An 18,118-nucleotide genomic window follows, 5' to 3' on the forward strand; every position below is an offset into this window, starting at 1 on the left:
GAATTAGTGTATGGCAGATTCATTTCATGAATCTGCTGTCTACTGATCTGTTTACACGTGTCTCTATTCTTTGTTCATTTATTCGGTTGCATTGGACTTCAATCGGAAAGGTTTTTTTTCTGCTTATTTAATTCTCCCTGACATGTCAACACTCCTAAAAGCACACATTCATTGAAAAGTTGCTCACAGGTAAACATACATATCACCAGAATAATAAACTAGAAATAACTTTCCGGTTCGAGTCAGATTCAGCTGAAATGAGGAAAACATATAGATCCACATAACCACCAGATTAATGAAACGCCTTTAGATCCAGCAGAAGAAGTCAAAATTAGATCAAGGAGAGGCTGTCCCTGGGAATTGTTTTGAGCAGAAATTAGTGTGATTTTGCTTGCTCACTAACGTAGCCGTGGCCGAGTGGTTAAGGCGATGGGTAGATATATATTTCCTTCAATTTATTCGCGGATGTAGGCTTCGTTGGCTGGGCCAGCATTTATTGATCATCCATAGATGTCCTTGAGAAGGTGGTGGTGAGCTGCCATCTTGAGCCACTGCAGTCCATGTGGCGTAGGTACACCCATAGTGCTGTTAGGGAGGCAGTTTCAAGATTTTGACCCAGCGACAGTTAAGGAACTGCGGTATATCTCCAATTCAGGATGGTAAGTGACTTGGAGGGGAAATTCTAGGTGCTGGTATTCCCTTCTGTCTGCTGCCTTTGTCCTTCTAGATGATGGCCGTGGGTTTGGAAGGTGCTGTCGAAGGGGCCTTGTTGAATTTCTGCAGTGCATCTTGTAGATGGTGGACACTGCTGCTAATGTGCACCGATGTTGGAGCGATTGAATGTTTGTGGATGTGATGCCACTCAACGGGCTGCTTTGTCTTGGACATTGTCAAGCTTCTTGAGTGTTGTGGGAGCTGCACACATCCAAGCAAGTGGGGAGTATCCCATCACACTACTGACTTGTGCCTTGTAGATGGTGCACAGCCTTTGGGGAATCAGGAGGTGAGCTACCCGTCGTAGGATTAAAAACCTCGTCCCTGCGGTAGCCACAGTGTGCATATGGCTAGTCCAGTTTCTGGTTAATGGTAACCCCCAGGATGTTGATATTGGGGGATTCGGTGATGGTAATGCCATTGAACATCAAGGGGTGATGTTCAAGGTGTTCTCTCTTTTTTGAGATGGTCATTGCCTGATACTTGAGTGGCACGAATGTTGCCAGCCCACGCCTAGATATTGTGTATGTATTGCTGCTTTTGGACATGAACTACTGCAGTACCTGAGGAGTCGTGAGAGTTTCTGAACATTTTGCAATCTTCAGTGAACATCCACTCTTCTGGCCTTATGATGTAAGGGAGGTCATTGATGAAGCAGTTGAAGATGGTTGGGCCGAGGACACTACCCTGAGGACCTACCGCAGTGAGCTGAGATGACTGACATCCAACGACCACAACCATCTTCTTTTGTGCTTGGTATGACTCCAACTAGTGGAGAATTTTCCTCCGATTCTCATTGAATACAGTCTTGTTCGGGCACCTTCACACCGCACTCTGTCAAATGCTGCCTTGCTGTCAATAGCAGTCAGACTCACCTCACCTCAGGGTTCACTTGTTTCAGATCCATTGAGGTCTCCACGCGCAGGTTCGAGTCCTGCCGACTACGAATCTTTACTTGTTCAATTTTCAAATTTGACGAAGGCCCTTTGGAATTAGTTATAACTTCAAACAAGAGGTTTTGCTTTTCTCATTCTTGTTCATCTGCGTATGTTCAAGAAATTTCTGCCGTGAATACCGCAAAAATCATTCGAATTGTTGACAGTCTTCTTTCTGGCCTTCTCTCCCTCTGCCTAGGTCACTCTATGTCTAATTATATATGTGTCTGTCTGTGTCCGCGGCCGTGTTTGTGTGTGGGTTTGTGCTTGTACCTGTGTGCGTTGTTTTTGTTCATTGCTCCTGCGTTATTTTTGTTTTTGCGTGTTTGTAAGATGCTTGTCTTCAAAGGCCTGTCCAATATCCTTTTAAAACTATTCATGGAATTATCCTGTGCAACCTTTTCTGGTAGAACGCTCTAGATCCCACCAACTCTGAGTGAAATTGATGTCTCTGCTCCCGTCCTCACATGATCTTTTGTCAATGACTTTGAATCCACGAACCTTCCTTATTGAGCGACACTCAAAGGGACTGTTTACCCTCTTTACTCTCTCCAAAGCTCGCATCACCTGGAAAATCACTATTAGGTCATCTTCGAACCTTCGATGTTCGAAGTTAAACAATGCGAACTTGCCCAAGAATTCCCCATAAGTGAAGTATTTCTTCCGTGAAAACCTCTCAGTAATCGCCCTCTGCACCCCTAACAAATGTCTTTGCTGAAGAGCGGTGACCACCATTAATCACAAGACTCCTCTCTAAGATCAAACTGCAGATATTAAAGTTCCAGCATGACCCCGGTGTGTTTATGTACAATCTCTCGATTTATCAACACAAATATGATTTTCGAACTACAGTGTGAACTCTGTGTATATAGAGATCAAAGTCTCTTTGCCCATTCACACTTTACAAAGTTTCGGCATTTACAGTGCACTGACTTTCCATGTCAGTCCTCTCAAAGTCCACAATTTCACTTCCTCTTATTGAGGAAGACTGGAGGAAGATTGAGGAGGATTGAGGACCACTTTTTAACGTGTTGTTGGTATGTATGCAGCTTACTTTCTGAACTCCTTTCTGAACGGACCTGTGTTTCTCTGGAAGTATTTCTCTTTATCACTTTCAACTAACGAAGAGACGGAACTGTGATGTGTATCCCTGTCTTGTATTCTCCATCTGGCACTTTCTGAATTTCTGTCTGTTTGTTTCTGTTTCCCTCTCGTTGATTTCTCTTTGCAATAAAAGTAATCTTCTAATCGGGCCGGTGCATTACCCCAGGACTGTTCCCATATCCCTGACCCCCTTACTTTTCAACAGTCTATGGATCTCAGCTTTGAATATATGGAGCGCTCCCAACCCTCTGGAGTAGAGAATTCCAAAGATTCACAAACAATTCAATGAAGAAATGTTTCCTCATCACTCAGGATTCTAAGCTCCAGAGAGTAAAGAATAATTTTACTCTATATCTCCTCTAAACCCAAAAATGAATTTAAGGACCATGCTAGAAGTATAATATCAGCTCGGTACAAAGATTGAAAATGCTGGGAATACTCAGCAGATCAGGTCGCAGCTTTGTGTCACTGACCTGAAACATTAACTCTGTTTCTCTGCATGAATGCTGCATTACTTTTTAGTGTTGCCAGCTTATTCTGTTTTTGCACCGACATGTAAAAAGATTGCATTTGTCCAGCTGTTGTGAGCGAGTGGTTAAGCGTTATACATGGGGTTCAGTGTTAACGTGGAGACACTGCACGCAGTCTCTATGGTTAAAATAATTATTTTCTTCTTTCAGCTCCCTGACTTGAAAATATTTTAAATTTAATATGTTGATGCAAAGCTTGGAAATAGAAATAATTTATCCAGATCAACTAGATCAAGTGGATTTGTTATGAACTTAACAAAGCACAAAAATGGGTGAACAACAAACTCAGAAAACCAGTTGAAATGTATTAGCAAGACATCCTACTCATAACCATTGACGCGGTTTGGTGTTATTCAATTAGACGGGATTTGTCCGCGTAAGCCGATTGTAGCAGTACTCGAACCTGCAATATTCTAACAACAGCAGATAGTATACCGGACATAGACGTTTTATCGATTTGGCCATGCAGTCATCACAGCAAAACTGTAATAAATATCGTTGTTTTCGTGACATTCAAGCACCTGAATCCGAAGGCAGATAACGCACATTGCCCCCGTGCCCTGGTCCACTCCGGAAGCTGAAGTCTGACTGTTTCCTATGAATCATGTTTGTTAATGTGTTCTTTTAACAGAAACCACGACGCTCACCGCGGGAAAGCAGCGGACACCGCACGGTAGGAAGTCGAGGAAATGTTTTCAATCTCGCAAGAACAATTTATTTACGTCGTAGTAGAAAGACAGTCGATATAAATTAGAACAGGGACATTAACTGAACTCTACTTAGGACAGGAAACTTCGATTTGGTTTTTCACTTTTGTGACCAATGTCGGAATAACCGTCCAAACAGATGTAACCACCGTCTTCAGCTCTTCCCTGAATTTAGCTTGTGTAGCTGCATGAACAAAAGTGTTTGTGCAGGAACTCAAATATATCAACACATCACCTGTTTGAGAGGTGAAGTATGACAGAGATGTATAATCGGGTCGGCAATGCACGGCTGTGAGTTACTGAACAGACAGCAGCTGTCAACCACAATATTATAAAACTGCCGAATATACTGAACAGGAATGTAATGGATTTCCTTCGGTTTTCCACATCTGGGTCATTCTGTTTCTTACTGTTGTGAGCCCTGTTAAAATGCGTCTAATTGTCAAACAGCTACATAAACTTAAAAGAAAAATTAAGATAAAATATTCCCGAACCAAAAGTGCACTACTCCGGTAATCACAATCATTCCCTTCACCCATTCCTCCTTAGGGTAGTGCTCTGCGGCTACCTATTTAATCCCAGCTCGGAGGCGGGTCTAGGTATTTCTGTTCCTGAAATTGAATTGAAAATTCCTGTGGAGAAGAAAGCATCTCCAAAGAAGGGGCCATGAAAGCCTTGAAAAAAGCGCCAGTTAAGGGCGGCAAGAGCGGAGAGGGTCGAGGAAGGAGGGTTACTCCATCGGCACCTGCAAAGTGATGAAGCAGTTTTACCCCGACACTGGCAATGAGCATCATGGAATCCTTTGTGGACGATATTTTGGAGCGCATCGTGGGTGAGATTTCCCGCCAGGCTCATTCCAACAAGCGCATCACCATCAGCTCCCGGGAGACCCAGGCCGCCGTGCGCCTGCTGCTGCCCGGGGAGCTGGCCAAACACGCTGTGTTGGCAGGGGCAAAGGCGGTGACCAAGTTCACCAGCTCCAAGTCAAACTCTGCAATTTACTCCAAACATAATCCAAAAATTAACGGCACTTTAAGAGCCACCATAGTCTCTCTGAAAGAGCTGGTTTTGCCACATCTCTATGCATTTTAACAGAGCAATACAAATGCAGCATTCCTCAGATTCTTTCTCTTTCCCCAGAATTGCAAATTAACCTTCACATCCTCCTTCACTTTGTGTTCAAAGCTATCATTTTCCCCGCTTTTCGCTGTCCCTGAATTACACAATAGCTGCTTTCAGAGGTGAAAGTCGAACTCGTCTCTCTCTCTCTCTGTCGTTGTCCCTCCCCCACCCCCAACCGCCCCCAGCCCCCCGCCCCCAACGCCTCCCGCCCCCTCCCCCCTCCCCCACGGCCCCCGTCTCTCTCTGTCGTTGTCACCCCCCCTCCCCCCTCCCCCACGGCCCCCGTCTCTCTCTCTCTCTGTCGCTGAATGTAATTGATATTTTCCGAGATGTTCACTGACTAATCCTCCTGTTATCAGCACCACCCGGCAGTGTTCCAGTCCGGACTGGGATTATTACAGACCGGAATAGGGACAGTTTGAGATCTCGCTCCAGGTCTCTGCTCTGCCTGATCTCCCGCTGGAGATGCTGTCAATGGTGATGGGTGTTCAAGTCTCGGTTGTCATTTTTAGAAAGACTGAACTAAAATGTTTCCCTTCAGGGAATGTCCCCGTCTGGTAAGTTTAAAAGGATAGCAGAATGAACCGTAATTTTTGCTGGATATTAAAACAGCGCCTGCGATTTGAGACGGAAAGAGCTGAATAAGGCAAGATGAAGAAAACGGATTTAAAATCTCTGAATGTTGACGACATTCATTTTAATCCGTTCCTTTCCCACACCGAAATTTGCGTATTTTTTGAAATGGATGAATTTTCTGGTCTGATCCATGTGGCGGGTAAATTCCGCTCTCTTCTCTCTCCCAGTTATCGGATTGGGGAAGAATATAGGCAGAGAAAGTGTATTAAAGGGCGACCAATCAGAGATTTCCCCAGTTTTTAAGAACATTAATACGGGGTAATGTGGTTCTTCGCTGGAAATGTCTGGAAGAGGAAAGAGCGGCGTGAAAGTTCAGGCCAAGACCAAGTCCGGCTCAAGCCCGGGCAGGACTGCAGTTCCCTTTGGGCCGTATTCACAGGCCCCAGTGTAAGAGGAACTCTGCTGAGCGTGTGGGTGCCGGAGCCCCGGTCAATCTGGCAGCTGTGCTCGAGTATCCGACCGTTGAAATCCTCGGGCTGGCCGGTAACACGGTCCCAAGACAGCAAGAGCCGCATCATTCCCGGATACCTGCACCTGCCCTTTCGCAACCATCAGGAACTCAACAAGCTGCTGGGAGGTGTCACCGTCGCTCAGGCCGGGGGCGCTGCCTAATATCCAGGCTGGGCTGCTGCCCAAGAATAGCAGCGCTGTGAGCTCAGATAGCAAGTGAAGTAGAGAAACTTTCACCTGAAAAAGCCCAAAGGCTCTTTTCAGAGCCACCCACAGTCTGTGTGAAAGGGCTGGTCACTGTCTGAAAAGGTTCACTCATTTCATGATGCCAGCGCTGAGAAGAGTGGGATTACGGGGAAACACAGTCCGATATTTGAGACCGTGACCACATCTATTGTATTTACTGACAGCCCTTACCATCCTGATTCCTCATTATAACTGAGAGATTAACATCTTTTCATGTGTGAGATTAAGCTGTCAGCTCCGTTCTAGTTGAATTGTTTAAAGTGACACAAAACCCTGAAATGTAAACACTGAATACAATAAGTGAAAGGCGCGGTGCGATCCCCAAGAAATCAGAAACATTGTTCAATTCTCCAAATTATTAAATTGAAGCGACCAGTTTAACCATTATTAAAGTCAGGAAATGCTGGGAACACCCACGGGTCAGGCCACATCTGTGCCTGAGTTTGTCCAGTAAACCGGCTTCAGACCCATTCGTGGACTGAGCAAGTATCAGTTCATAACAAACTTCAGCCCCTTAATTCCATTTGTCCGAATGTGTTTCCAAACACCTTCTACTCACACATATCCCATTCTAAAAGTAATGTTTGAAAATATCAGTTCTTTATAAATCAACAGCACAATGCATTAATCTAAGAAATCTGGCGCCTGGCAGGTACCGGAGATGCTGTTTCTGAATTCTAGGTCAGATATCAGAATCGTGTTCCATTAATTAAAGACCAGCCGCATTACCGGAATCAGACACGGATCACTGGTAACAGATCTGTAATCCTCACCATGGATTGGTCAACATGTGACTCCAGACACAGAGCTCTTAACTGTCCCCCTGAAATGGCCCAGGAAAACACTGGGTGTTATTAAAGTCACTCAGATGTAAAGGCCACTTAGGGGGTGGGAAATTGCTGGTCCCAGCAGTGACAGGTCACAGCTCTTCCCTTTGTCCATTTGGTGGCTCTGAAAAGAGCCGCTATTACTCTTGGTGCTGAAGCCGGGGTTTAGACTCGCTACCCGCGGATGCGGCGGGCCAGCTGGATGTCTTTGAGCATGATGGTGACTCCCTTGGCGTCGATGGGGTACAGGTTGGTATCCTCCAGAAGCCCCACCAGTGCAGCCTCGATGGCCTCCTGCCGGGCCATAACGGCCGAGCTCTGTGAGCGCAGATCTGGCTTGAAGCCCTGAGCGATCTCCTGCACCAGGCGCTAGAAGGGCAGTTTGCGAATGAGTAGCTCGGTGGATTTCTGGTAGCGGCAGGCCTACCTCAGGGCCGTGCCGACTCTGTAGCGATGAGGCTTCTTCACTCGGCCCGTGGCTGCAGCGCTCTTCCGGCCGAGCCGCTTTGGAGCCAGCTCTTTGCGAGGAGTTTACCCTCCCGTCGATTTGCTCGCTGCCTGCTTGGTTCCCGGTCATTTTCTGACGAGTTTTCAGCGCAATCTGTAACACAAGAAATGTTAATACCGAGATCGCCTTTATAAACTCTCTCAGGACTGAAGTGAAGTAGGAATGTGGTGGATTTTATACTGATCAAGAGGAGATGGAGCTGGTGGAAGAATATCTAACGTCAGGGATTAGTGGGAGCTAAGGAAAGATTGCCAGATATGTCATAGACACAAGACCAAGGGTATATTCATGGTCGTGTTAAATGCGAAATAAGATGTTGATTTTGGGACAGAAGGTTCAAAAGCAGAATGTATTAATAGCCGAACAAGGGTCAGCACTACACGGAAGCAAAACATAGAAACAATTGATAGATGGCACTGTAGGTGGGGGTGTGGGGAGGGGTGGGAGTGGAGGGGGGGTGTTTGGGATGAAAGCGACAGGAAGCTTTGGGTTATGCTTCCGGACTGAGCAGAGGTGATCTGCAAAGTGTCCGTCCATTCTGCGTTTGGGCTCCCCAGTGTAGAGGAGCACGCATTTTGAGCAGAGAATGCAGTTGGCCAAACTTAAGGAGGTGCAAAGAAGAGCTGCTGTTCCGGAAAGTAGCATTTAGGGCCTTGGGCGGTGAGGATGGAGGAGGTGGCGGGACATGTGTTGACGCTTCCGTGGCTGCATGGAAAGGTACCGGTGCATTCCATTCATCTCTGGCCACACTACGAGTTGGCCAGGTAGGATTTATATAAAAGTGAGGGTCGGAAGCGGGTTGCCTTTCAGCCTGGGTTTTCCTCCACTCCATACCCAGTGTGTGTGTGAGCTGTGTGCATGCGTGCCTGGTTCACTCCCAATGTCAGGGTGCTCACACACTTTTGCTCACAGACACATACTCTCACACTGTCTCTCTCATCCTGTCTCTCAGTCTGTCACCCTCTCACCCTGCCACTCTGCCACTCTGCCACTCACTCTGTTATTCTCTCACTCACTCTGTCACTCTCATTCACTCATGCATGCACACAAGTGCACAAACTCACCATCGAGGTAGGAATGAGGTCAGGAAGGAAAATAGGGACAGAGATTCCTTGAAACCAGAACCAGAGCCCTCTGTGAAAGAAGTAAAGCCAGATCTTGTACTGGAAATGAAAGTTGCTTGGGACCCTCTAGTAAAATCTCCATGCCCAGTACCTGTCAATCCAGCATCCGTTCTGACTCAGGATTTCAGTACCTTCTCCAGGGCTTTAGGAACAAGTAAGATTTTGCCCACAACAAAAACAAAAGTACCTGGAAAAACTCAGCAGGTCTGGCAGCACCTGCAGAGAGGGACACAGTTAACGTTTCGAGTCCGAATGACCCTTCAACAGAACTAAGTAAAAATAGAAGAGCGGTGAAATACAAGCTGGTTCGGGGGTGGGGTGGGGGGGGGGGGGGGGGGGGGGGGGGAGGGGACAAGCAGAGCTGGACAAAGGGCCAGCGACAGGTGGAGATAACCAAAAGATGCCACAGACAAAAGGACAAAGAGGTATTGAAGGTTGCGACACCATCCAAGGAATGTGCTAATCAAGGGCAGAAAGCTTGTCCTGCTTTCCACCCCCAACCAGCACATTCCCCAGACAACACCACCACCCTCAACACCTCCCCGTCCCCCCGTACGGGACATCTCCCGGCCACTCCCACCCACCACCGGGCCCCCAACCAGCTCCACCCGCCCCACGCCTCTCCCCAAACCAGCCCACACCTCACCCCTCCTCCACCTCCACTCAGCTCTGCTGAAGGGCCACTTGTACCCGAAACGTGAATGTTAGATCTTCCATGCCTCTGACCTGCACACACAAACTCAATGACAGCGCAGCAAAGCAATGATCATTGCGGTTCTGCAGAGGAGATGCTTTCTGACTGACCTAAAAGAAGAATAATTATCGTCCTGTGTAAAACAATCTATTATACATAAAGCCAGAAAATGTAATGGTGAACATGCGTGTGTGTGTGAGAGAGATGCGGAGGTAATGAAAGAGAGCTGGAGAGAGAGACAGAGAGAGAAAGAGCCAGTGGTACCAGAGGACTGGAGGATTGACGATGTCATATCCGTGTTGAAGAAGGTAGCGGTTGGAAACCTTCTAATTTGAATTACTCCCGCGTGTGTTTCCGGAACAAAATCTCACCGAAAGAGATCAAATTCATCTCTGAGCTTGGCTTTTCTTATTTGAGAGGTTTAAAATTAATAATAAAAACAAAAAATGCTGGAAAAGTTCAGCAGGTTTGGCAGCGTCTGTGGAGAGAGTAACCAAGTTAACGTTTGAAGTCGGCATGACTTCCTCAAACTGCAATTAGTGAGAATCTACAGCCCAGCTCACAGCTTGAAAATCAATCTGCTTTCAGTGCATTAGGGTCGGGGTGGCGGAAGGCGGTAATTTCAGGACTCGTGCCAATACACAGAGTCTCAGGCTGGAGCCAGAGGACGAGGGATTTGATAGGTGGATAGATGTTTGCAGTCCAGTGGATCGTTGCTGCCCTACACGTCAAGGGTGACCGACAGTCTCAGGGCGTGGAGGGATGGCGGAACACACAGGGCGTTTTGTGTGGGGTGACAGGCGGCTCGGGTGTGGGAGATTTCCGACAGGCCCAGCAGGACAAGAGGTTGGAGTACCCGGCAGGCCCCCAGGGGGTGGTGGGTTTCCTCAAGCAAAGTGGTGATTACCAGCAGGTTCAGGGTGCGTTGCATGTCTGGCAGTCATTGGTGGTGGGGGCGGTATGGCAGGTGCAGTGGTTTTACGGGGGTTTGGGGCAGGCCCAGCGGGTTGCGGGATATTCAGCAGTGCCACGGTTTTGGAGGAGAGTACAATAGGCCCAGAGGGTCATGTTTGTCTTCCAGTTCCACTGGTTCGGGGTGTGTCTAGCACATCCATGATTAGAGGGGTGTCCGGCATGTCCAGGCGGTGTGTAGTGTCCGGGATACGCAGGAGTTTATGGCGAGAGCCTGGAAGGTGCACGGTGCAGGTGGGTCAGGCATGTCTGGCTCAGGCTCGGTGAGCTTCAGGGAACAGCGAGGGCGGGGAACAAAGAGGGCCAGAAATAGACAGGTCCGCCAGGTGAACTCCATCGAGGGCTTCGAAAAGCCTGGGATGTCCATCAGTCCCTGTGGGGCCGGGTGGGTGATAGAAACATTGAAAAGAGGAGCAGGAGTAGGTCATTCTGCGCTCATAATGTCTTCCACATTAATGATGATTGTGGCTGATCCTCTACCTCAACACCATACTCATGTGTTCTTGCATACCCATTGAGACTTTTGGAATCAATGCATATATCTCCTTCTGAAATATATTCAGTGACTTAGCCTCTATAACCTTCTGTGGTAGAGAAGTCAGTAGGTTCACCACCCTCTGAGTGAAGGAATGTCTACCATCCTCAGTTGTAAATGGCTTACGCAGTAACCTGGGACTGTGGCACTTTGTTCTAGACGCCCCAGCCAGAAAAAAAACAACGTACCTTTGTCGAGCATGTCCAGCTCTGCAGAATAATACACGATCAATGAGATCCTTTCTCATTATTCTAAACTTCACCGAATACCGGCCTAATCAGCCTAACCTCCCCTCAAGTGACAATCCTGCCATCCCAGTAATCAGTCTAGTGAGCAGTTTCTGCACTCCACCTAGGAAAATATGCTCTTTCTTTGAAAAGGAGATGAATTCTGCGCACAATGCTCCAGGTGTGGTCTCACCAAGGCCCTGTGAAGGCCATGTCCTTTACCAGCCTGGAAAGTAGAGTATCTGGCCCTGAGGATTTAGCAGCTTTCAGTCCCATTAATTTCTCCAGCACTGTTTTTTTAGCGGTACTAACTTCCTTCAATTCCTCCATCTCACTAGACCCTTGGTTCCCCAGCGTTTCTTGGAAGTTATTGTATCTTCCTCCATGAAGACAGAACTAAAGTAATTGTTTAGTTGCTCTGCAATTTCTTTGTCCACTATTAGAAATGATCCCATTTTGGACTGTATGGGATCCATCTTTCCCTTCACTAACTTTTTCTTTTAACATATTCATAGAAGATTTTGTGGTTCGCTTTCATGTTCCTTTCAGGTTTACTCTCATGCACTATTTCTCCCCACTTAATAAATACCTTTGCTGAATTCTAAACTGATCTCAATCCTCAGGCTTGCTATTTTCTTTCGCAACTTTATATGACTGTTCTCTGGATCTAATGCTGTCCTTAATTTATTGTGTTAACCATGGTTGGGCCGCTTTTCGTGTTGTTTTTTAAAGCCAGATATGGATGTATAACTGTTGGAATGCATACATTCATTCATTAAATATTTGATATTGCCTATCCTCCGTGATGCCTTACGATGAAGGTCCCCAATCGATCGAAGCCAATTCACGCCTCCTACCTTTGTTGTTTCCTTTGTTTAGTTGTAGGACATGAGAATCGGATCGGACGACTTCACTATCCAACATGATGAGTAATTCTATCATGTTCTGGACATTGCCCCCAAAAGGACACCGCATAATAAGGTTATTAATGAACCCCTTCTTATTGCACAATGCCAAATCATGGGTTTCGTGTTCCATAGCTTGTTCCTGGAAACACGTGTAAAAAAAAACACCTCATTCAAACTCCAAGCATTCAACCTGCACAATATTATTTCAAATTGTTTCTGCCCCTTAAATATGTATATTAACCATGATTACCCTAGTATGCTTGATATATATATCTCCAATGTCATGCTTAATGTCATCCCCTACCTTGCCGCTTCTGCTTGCAGGCCTATAGATCACTCCCACAACATGTTCGGCCACTTTTTGCTTCTTAGCTCCACACAGAATGATGCTGCATCTAGATGTTATGATCTAATATCCTCTCTCACTGTTGCACTGATTTCGACCTTAAATAACAATGAAATCCGACCAACCTTTCCCTCATGTTTGAAAAGTGGGACATTTTCAAATTCCTTACTAATCTAAGTATGCCACATTCATTGCACTACCCTCGTCAATTATCCTGGTTACTTAGCCAAAAATATCAATCATTTTTGTAAGGCACGGCTTTGCCATATATGAGCACAGCACATGTTGATTGTTGCGTAAAGGTTTCTTAAAGGGAAACGTGGCTGATGGGACATATACTTTTTGTTTGAGTTCTGGAAATGAAAAGGGGGCATGCTGATCACAGGAGTCCAGTAACTATTTTTGGAATTAAAAAATAAACATAGATGCTTCATTAACAAGAATAAAACAAAACTTAACATGCGAACACATGAAATACGATAATAGAGGTGAAGTAGGCAATTCAGCCCCTGGACCCTGCTCCACCATTGAATAAGATCATCAGTGATCGGATAGTAAACTAAAATATGCTTTCCACCTACCGCCGACAGCATATCAGCTGTTGCTAACCAACAATCTATCCACCTCTTCCTTAAGAAACAGTCAAAGACTCTGCTCACACCATCTTTTGAGGAAGAGAGCTCCAAGGCTCATGAACATCTGAAACACCTTTTCTCATCTCTGTTCAAATGAGCGAATCCTTGTTTATAAACAGTGACTCCCTAGTTCTAGGATCTTCCACACCAGGAAACATCCTCCCACATTCACCCTTTCAAGCGTCCTCAGGAGAGTGAATTCGCCTGTTACTCTTCTAAGCTTCAGTGGATACAATACTAGTCCCTCCAACCTTTCTTCATCAGACAACCCACCATTCCATGTATTATTATTGATAATGCTTCTATGAACTGCTTCCAAAGTATTTACATCCTTCCTTAAATAAGGTGATCAATACTGTACACGGAACTCCGAATGTGACCCTGTACAACTGAGGCGTATCCTCCCTATTCTTGCATTAAATTCCCCTCGCAATAAATGATAACATTGTAATACCTTTCCTAATTACTTGCTAAACTTGCATACTAGGTGTTTGCGTTTCATTCACTAGGACACCCAGCTGACTCTACATCTCAGAGCTCTGCAATCTCTCACCTTTGAGGTAATGTGCTTCTCTTCTGACTTTTCCTGCCAAAATTGACAATTTTTCCATTTTTACACGTTATTCTCCATCTGCCAGATATTTGCCCACTCACCTAACCTACCTTTAATACTTTTGAGCCTCCTTATATCTTCTTAAAAACTTTTTTCCCTACCTATGTTTTTATCATCAGCAAATTTGGCAACCATGTCTTCAATCCCTTCATCCAAGTCATTTATATACATTGTAAACAGCTGAGGTCCCAGCAGTGACCCCTGTTGCACGGCACTCTCTACATCTTACCAACCTGAAAAAGACCCATTTATGCCTACTCTCTGCTTCCTGTTAGCCAGCCCAATCTTCGACCCATACCAATATGATACCCGATATACAAGGAGGTTTTTATTTTCTGTAATAACCTTTGATGTGGCACTTTATGAAATATCTTCTGGAAATCTATGTACAGTGCAAATGTATTTTGGAAACCTAAGTACATCCAAGCACACAATACTTCAGATACGCAGTTAAACTCAGTCTAACAAAGTATATCCCCCAAAACACTCTCTATTTGGTCCGACACACAATTAAAAACCTTTCTGCATCTCTCCCTTATGGTTGTTTAACTATACGATATACAGTAATTTTACCCCTCAAGTCAAACTACTGTAGCTTCAATAAAAGTATACCAGATGACCTTTAAATCTCTTCCACTCTAATGCGAAAGTCCAACTTTCAAATTTAAACTGCTTTATTCATCCCAAGAATTTCCTGGCTTGACTGCATGGCTGATTCAAGATGCATACTCTCTCAGCTAAAGCTCCAGCTTATCTCCAGATGCTACAGCTCAAAGCAGCTATCCAAAGCTCTCCACATTAACTCTGAAATACTTTTTTATACTTTTCTTCTCAGGTTCCATTGCTTTTTAACGTCTTTGAATCTCAATCCTTCCAAGATTAAGATCTGTCCTGTTTCCCTTTTGTCCTTGTTTTAGGGTCAGCAAAATATGAAATCTCCCCTTCTGTTAACCTATGCAACTCCTTCAAGATGCAAGCATGTTACTTTTAACCTCCTACTTTCTTTGATATTTAAACAAACTCTCAACTTCTAACAAAATTCAAATGTTTTAACTAAACTATTTACTTGTATTTGAAACCTAAAACCTTATCCATTTCATGTTTCAAACACGCCAGAAAACTTGTCTTCTATTTTTCTCTCCCCAAGTTAATTAAATCATGCATGGAGAGAGAGAGAGACTTTTCCACAGAATAGCACAATATTCCCCAACAATATTATTTTCAAAAACATCAGTTTCTTACACTTAAAAGAATAATTCAGGCTATCCGTGATCAATCCTTGTCCCTCTAGGTGAAGACTTATGCTGCCTCGCAGAATTCATTCAAATAATTTCCCCAAGGCTGAAGTCAGACTGAATGGCCTATAATTATTTGGACCAACCCTCGCACCCTTTTATAAAACGGAAAACTGTTTGCAGACCTCCAATACCTTGATGACTCGCCTGCATCTAGTGAGGATTGAAAAAAAAATAGATCGGCTTCTTCACCCCTGCCTTCCAATAATAGCTTGTTGAACAGCCCGTACAGTCATGGTGACTTATCCATCTTCAAGGATGTCAGTCCCTCCAGTACTACCTCCCTCATTACGTTGATTGCATTCAATGTTTCACACTCCTCCCCGTAAACTAGAATGTCTGCACCACCCCTTTCTTTTGTGAAACAAAGTACTTATTAAGAACTCTGCCCGCATATTCTGCATCAATGCATAAGTAACGTTGTACCTCACTTCTCAGGCCTACCCTTTCTGTAGGCATACACTTGTGCTTAATGTACTGCTAAGCCATCTTTGGGTTTTCCTTGATTATAACTGCCAATATTTTCTCACATCCACTCTTTGCATTCCATTTTTTCTACTTCAGCCCTGTATTTTCCACTCCCATTAAGGCTTTCTAACATTTCTTGTATGTATTTCCTAAGCTCTCTTTGCCTGCTTTATCTTACCCTGTATGCCTCTAGATAACCAGGAGGCTCTAGTATTCGCAGTGCCATCCTTTTTCTTTGCTAGGGTATGCCTACACTGTGCCCTTAGGAACTCTATCTTGAATGCCCCCCACGGGTTTGTAACTGATTTCCCTTCGATTAGCTGTAACCAGTCAACTTTCGCCAGGTCGCCTCTCGGCCAGTAAAAGTTGCTATTCTCCAATTTCGAACTCTCACTCCAGTTATATTTTTACCCGTTTTCATAATTATGCTAAATCTAACTGAATTATGATCACGATATGCAAAATAGTTCTTCAATGCTACTTCATCCACTTGCACAACATAATTTTCTAAATTACACTAAAACAAGAATTCAGTACCGAAATGGAAGCCCAATCTTACGTGCTGTCTCAAAACTCTTCTCCTGAAAGTTGTTCAAGAATTTTGTAAACTCGGTGCCCTTCACACTGTCTGTATATCCTTTGATATTAAGGTAGTTGAAGTCCCAAACTATTATTGTCCTTTTCTTTTGATCCTCAGAAACTGACATGCATTTTTGCTCTTCTATCTCCCTCTCACTATTTGAGGGTCGATCGTGAACTCCCAGTAGAGTGGCTGACATCTTTTCCATTTCTCAGATCAACCACAGGGCCTCACTTGGTGATTAATTTAACATATCATCCCTCCTGACAGCTGTAATTGATTCTTTAATCAATAATTCAAACCCCCACCTTTTTAACCCCCTTTCTATCCTGCCTGAAAGCCGTATATACAGGAATGTTGAGCTGCCATTTTGCCCCTCTTTATGTCTAGTGTTCGTTATAGGAAAGATATCATTCTGCCACGCTTCTATCTGTGCCTTCAGCTTTGTTTTCTGTACTCATTGAATTTAATATGCAGCTTTTAAACAGGTCAAATTCCTGTGCTGCATATTTTTCAATGATATTTGTTTGTTCTAACTTTCAGGGTCACTGCTTAATTTTCTGTTTCCCGCTCCTCTTCTGTATTTTTCCTATCTCAACCTGCCCTCAGGTTCTCACTCCCCTCCTAATGTAGTTTAAGCCCTTCTTGGCAGTGCTAGCAAAACCCCCTGCGAGGGCATTAGTCCCTGTACTATTCAAGTGTAGACAACCCCGCGTATATGGATCCCACATTCCAAGAACTAATCCCAGTGCCCGAAAAATCTGATCGCCCACCCCACCCCCACCTCCCCCACCTTCCTGAACCATATCGGCAGCTATGCATTCATCTGTTGCATTCTCGTATTCTCCTACTCACTAGCTTGTGGCCTTGGGAGTAATCCAGAGACTACTGCCTTTGGGGTCATGCTCGCTCAGCTCCTTCCTAAATCCCTCAGCATGCAGCACCTCATCCCCTGTTCTACATATACCGTTGGCACCAATGCAAAGCACCACCTCCAGCTCCCCCAGAAGGATGTGCTGCAGCCGCCTTGCCATATCCTTGACCTTGGCACCTGGGAGGCAAAACACGATCCTGGAGTCACATTTACTGCACCTTACTATCGAATTCCCTATCACTATTGCTCTCCCACACTTCTTCCCGTCCTACGAAGCTGAGCCATGCATGGTGCCATGGACATGGCTCTGTTTGCACTCCATCGCCTCACCATTGTCCAAAATGGAAATCCGATTATCAAGAAAGTAGAATGATAATTGTTTGTCTTGAGGATATGCCACAGTAATTCCATCTACCGCTCGAGTTCTCAAACCCAGCGACCAAGCTCCCCATGCATTATTCTTCGTCATTTTGACCTGCCATACTTTTTTCAAATCATTCACAGTTAAGCAGCATTTAATTGTTCTGAAGGCATTCAAGAGCATGGGTTTTTACCAAAATCCTTAGGTTTCCAACTTTTTATTTTGGCAAAGTTTCAGAGCATTACCAGTGACACTACCACTACGCCATTGCCTCCCCACTTGCTAAGAAAACAATAACTGGAAAACTTATCAGTTACTTAACAATAAGTTTTAGCCCATTTTCCGAAGTGAGAGCCAACTACTGGAGGCTGAACAAACAAAGAAAAGGCAGATGAAAGAAAGCAGCATCCGACTCCTCTCTTCACCAATCTCCCTCTCTCTCCAATTATCCGCTTTGCACTGGATTGAACCCATAGTGGCACTCCAGTGCAGAAGCAGCCTCACTGAGGAAACGCTTTCCTTATTCTTCCTGATAAACAACTGATTGACGCTTCTGAAATAGCTCCCTAACTGAAAAGCTGCAGCTGCTCTAAGAGAGCTCGTATACTCGGTTTTGAGGCTGGAATAAAATTCAACTTCTGTTATTTTAAGGAGAATTGTTTTCAGATTATTGCTACATTACAGAAAAAGTCAAGATTTTAGAGAAT

At 44.9% G+C, this 18,118-nt stretch overlaps 1 pseudogene; it reads left to right on the top strand.

Moving 5' to 3' along the window:
- Positions 1-6,028: 6,028 nt before the first annotated feature.
- On the top strand, positions 6,029-6,418 carry LOC144686336 (histone H2A.J-like; annotated as a pseudogene).
- The last annotated feature ends 11,700 nt before the right edge of the window (positions 6,419-18,118 follow it).

This window comes from Cetorhinus maximus, chromosome 11 (genome assembly GCF_964194155.1).
Source record: "Cetorhinus maximus chromosome 11, sCetMax3.hap1.1, whole genome shotgun sequence".
Classification (NCBI taxonomy): Eukaryota; Metazoa; Chordata; class Chondrichthyes; order Lamniformes; family Cetorhinidae; genus Cetorhinus; species Cetorhinus maximus.